General features: G+C 41.5%; 1 non-coding gene across 1 annotated transcript; it reads left to right on the top strand.

The window, feature by feature from the left end:
- The first annotated feature begins 4137 nt into the window (after positions 1-4137).
- Positions 4138-4209, top strand: TRNAW-CCA (transfer RNA tryptophan (anticodon CCA)). Its single transcript has one exon. It is a non-coding gene; the product is annotated as a tRNA-Trp (tRNA).
- Positions 4210-4674: the final 465 nt, after the last annotated feature.

Below are 4674 nucleotides of genomic sequence, written 5' to 3'. Positions count from 1 at the left end.
GTATTCAACCATGATGTTCAACTACCTACTCAATGTCTCACCCTTAACACAGCCAAAACTGAAATACTTATTATCCCTAAAAATACTGCTCCATGTGCAGAGCTGACATATTGCACACTTCCAAGGAGTGCCATCCACAGAACATCTGTGTGAATGGTGCCCTCCCTCCTCCTCAGGGTGCCCTTGTTAGGGACCAAGAGCAGGCTGTCCTGAAATGGGCCACTTTGGCATTAAGATTATTTTGAGTTAAAAAAAAGCAATCCAGGGGCACCTGGGTGACTCAGTTAAGCATCTGATTTCAGCTCAGGTCATGATCTCATGGTTTGTGGGTTTGAGTCCCCTCTTGGGCTCTGTGCTGGAAGCTCAAAAATAAATAAACATTTTTAAAAATTAAAAAAAAAAGCAATACAAACAAAGCTGTTTCAGAAAAGACTCTTTAGCTACCCTATAACTGCCTAAAAGAATTGAGATATATGTAACTACATTACAATATGGTAGACAGGGAGGAAACCAGGAAGGCCTGTTTAAGTCTTCTCTTTGTCCCATTGTTTCTGAGTGGCCCGGTGAACATTTGTTTACCAAATGTTTTCTCTTTTTCCAAATATTTCCTGTTTTTCATGCTTCCTGAAGAATGCATCCCTTCTCTTTGAAGTCCAAGACCCTTACCCACTTCACCTCAGTTCATAATGACATATATACCTCATTTTGTCTGTCTTTGGAATTTCCACGTCTGTATGGATTCCCTGTGTGTGCTATTAAATTTTATTTTTTCCTATTAATATGTCTCATGTCAAGTTGATTCTTGGTCTACCTAGAAGAGCCTTAAAAGGGCCAGGAATTCTTGCTTCCTTCACGTGGACTATGAATATGGTGCCCTCTGAAATTGTGCACTATTCTCCACTTCAGTTGATGGCAACTCTGTTCTTCCAATTGCTCAAGCCAAAAAGTTTAGAAGCGTCTTTGATTCATCTTTTACTCTTACACCTCAAATTCATGGTGTCAGGAAGTTCTACAGGCTCCACTTTCAAAATCTATCAGCACCTGTCCCATTCTCCACGACTCCCACACTGGCTTCAACTACCTCACCTCCCACATTGATTATTGCAATAGACCTCATTGGTCTCCCTGCTTCTGCTCTTAGCCCCCTACAGTCTATTCTCAACCCAGTAGGCAAAAACTCTTTAAAACATAAATCAGAACAGGTCACTTCTCTGTTCAAAACCCGACAGCAGCTCATTTCTCCCCAGAATAAAAGCCAAAGTCTTTACAACAACCTTTCAGGTCCTACAATCATTGTAGCTAGCTATATGACTACACCCCTTACTTCAAGCCTGTTCGAATGCTACCTTATTAAAAGGAGGCCTGTTTGACCATTGTATTTAATTTGCCCCTCTCTAGACCCCCTTATAATGCTATTTTTTTTCTATTTACACTCTTGTCACCATCTAGCATATTCATTTATTACATTCATTGTTTATTGTCTTCCTTCTATTAGGATATAAGCTCCCCAAGAACATTTATCCATTAAAACCTGCCCATATGTCTAAAACAATGTCTGGCACATTTTAGGTTCAATAGTAAATGAGTAACCTCAGTGCCTAAGCAATTAGAGATTAGTGAATATTAATACAGGAACAAGCATGACACATATGTTGACACTAGTGGTAAGATTTTCTCTCCATAACACTTATTTATTAACATACAACTATGTGGAACTATACAGCAGGATGAGTTTTGCACAAGATTTGCTGTCAAGGCTTGGGTGATTCCTAGCCTATTACCACTTCCTATCTGTGTGACTCTACAAAATTCTCTTTATCCACCTGTAAAATAGGGATAAAACACCTGCCTTATTGACCTCACAGGACTGTTGAAGAGATGAATACAAATGGTTCTACAAGCTGTGATAAGCTAGACAACCAGTTATTTAGGTGGATCAAGATTTGAAACGTTCAATAACATTGATTGTCATCATACTATTCACCTCCTGAGAGTTCTATGCTCTCTCTACTGCCAGTCAGATTTTAACCTTTACTTTCACCAGTGCTGACAGTGAGGAATCTCTGAGCTCCCTTACCCTGTTCAGGTTAATTATCCTCTCTTCCTTTCCATTTTAGGGAAATGGACAGCAGGTGCTGAGTTTCCTGCTCCATGATTTCTGCTGACTCAGGCTGCTTCTTCATTTCCCTAGGGAGGAAAAAAAAAGTAAGAACACAATGTGTGAACACTGGCATAGCTTTATCACAGCTTAGGTGGAGAGGATGATGTCTCTTCTGAAGGGACAGGATTAAGCCTCTTCTACCAGGTGGGGGAGGGGTGAAGACAGGCGGTTTTGCCAACTGAGAGACCTGGGACAAACCCCTTCAATCTTACAAGGAAAAAGCCGTCAGCATAGTTATCACAGTGCCCTTTGGACTTCACAAAAGTTATTTGAAAATCAGAAGTAGGAGGAGGCCACAGACCGTGGAAGTTTTTTGAGGCCTTTGGTGTATTTAAAAGTGGAAAAAATATGCCAAAACAGGCCTCAGAAATTGCTATTTTTCAAAAGTCTGGATTAAATAATCCCTTTCATCAGATGGAAAACACCCTGTAACCTATGACCAAAAAAAAAAGTAGTAATTCATAGTACACTACAAGGAATGGATTCCTTAAGACATGTAAGCTTAAGTTCTACAATGAAAACTTTCAGTCATGTCTGCGACTCTGTGAATTTGCATTAAAGATAATGTCAAAAGTTTATGAGTAAGGTCCTCCTCAGAACAGGTTTGATCCTGTTTATGAAAAAGCTAAAGACGGTACAAATTAGCACACCTTCCTAACCCTATGTTTAATTAATGGCACATCCTTGTTTTGAATTACTTAAATGTATTATTATTTTACCACTTACGTGTTTGTCATTTTCGAGTAAACTGTAGACGCCTCAGGAAAGAGACCGAAATACAGAAAAAAAAAATCAGCTAACAGGATTTCATCTGGCCTCAGCTGGTCCAATGCATGAGCCCTTTGGTGTAACAAAAGCTTACAAATTGTTTGAGGAGGCACTGTACTGTGGGACAACCCTGGCAGCCCTGGACATCTGGCAACCATATGATATCCTTGGACTTCGACTTCTGAATGAAAATATAAGTAAGTGAAGGTAAAGTTCTGCTTCAACTCACATCCTCTTGGTCACTATTAAATAAAAAACTCCAACAAGAAACCTAAGTCATCAGGAAAGTATAAAGAGCTCCGGAAAATTATTTTCAACAATTCACCACCACTAAAACTGGAAGCGCATTTTGTTTCACTTATTCTAAATAATTTACTCTTTCCACGGACGAAGAGTCCAAGGTGCCCAAAGGGGATAGAGAGCAGGCAGAGGTCCAGGTGTCCGGATTGTCACACTTCCGGGTGGCAAGCGGAAAGGAAAGTAGCCTAGGGAGGGAATCTTTTCTACTTTTGAAGAGATATTTGGGAAGAGTAAAAACGACAGCTCCTCGTTAGTATAGTGGTTAGTATCCCCGCCTGTCACGCGGGAGACCGGGGTTCAATTCCCCGACGGGGAGGCCGTTAAGTTTTATTAATCCAACTGCTCAACTATGAGGTGCAAACCTGCTGACATATGCAATACATAATATCCTCTGTAAGCGCATCTTTTAAAAATGGTACTTTTAAGCTTAACACTCACGGTGAAATAAAACCATACCCTGAGAGCAATGCTTTATACAACTGGCGCTAGATACCAGGGCCTAGCTGGCAAAGACGTGCGCTTGCGCAGAAACGCCCGACAAATTCCAACTGGAGGTCACGAACTCCGCGCGCGCAACCCGGGGGGGAGGGGAGAGGGAAGGCGGAGTTTCGCGCCTAAAGGGGCGGGTAAGAACGGAAATTGCTTGCTATAGAAGAGGAAGGAACAGTTTCCCTTGACCCTGGGGACTCGACTGAAAGGGAAACTCCGTTCTCCCGCTTCCTTTGGTTCCTCCCCAAGTTAGGTAGAGGATTAGCGGTCAGTAAAATTTGGGTGCCAAAAGGATCAGTCTCCAGTTCCAATCTGTACTGGGTGGAGGGGCAAGGAGAGACGTGAAGAAAAAAAATGCGTCCGGGAGAAGCGCCATGATACTTGAGTCCTAAGAAACTGCGCGAGCCACAGCCCAGCAGGACCTCGTGGCGCAACGGTAGCGCGTCTGACTCCAGATCAGAAGGCTGCGTGTTCGAATCACGTCGGGGTCATGAGGCTTTTACTCTTTTAAGCCACTAACCTCTAGAGACCTAGGATTATTCCCGCCATTTTTTAAAAATGCCTTTAATTTTAAGATTAAATCTTCCTCCTTAAAATGTTACCCTAGTAATCCTTAGTCTGCGAAAAGACAAATCTGTCTTTATATTATAGAGCCTTAAGGCTAGTGGCTTTGTACTGTTTTGCTTTGTAAAGTGAGTTTTCTGTCATTTAATGTGCATGATACATAGAAATATATGTACGGACCATTACTACTGTGCATTAGTGGGTGTATCAGCCCAACGGCCTTCACAAGAAATGAACAAGCCATTTTTCCCAAAACGGTATTAGACCCTTTGCCTTTCGAAAGCAAGTACAATAGAGTAAAATTTTCTAACTTTGAATATCATGGCAGTTTTTATGTCTTAGCCTGTGTGCCAATAAACAATCTTACGACGTGTGATTAGTATCCTACTATT

Source organism: Puma concolor, chromosome B4 (assembly GCF_028749965.1).
Source record: "Puma concolor isolate L17-30 chromosome B4, mPumCon1.1.hap2, whole genome shotgun sequence".
Taxonomy (NCBI): Eukaryota; Metazoa; Chordata; class Mammalia; order Carnivora; family Felidae; genus Puma; species Puma concolor.
The sequence above is the reverse complement of the archived record's forward strand: the minus strand, read 5'-3'. Positions and strand labels throughout refer to the sequence as shown.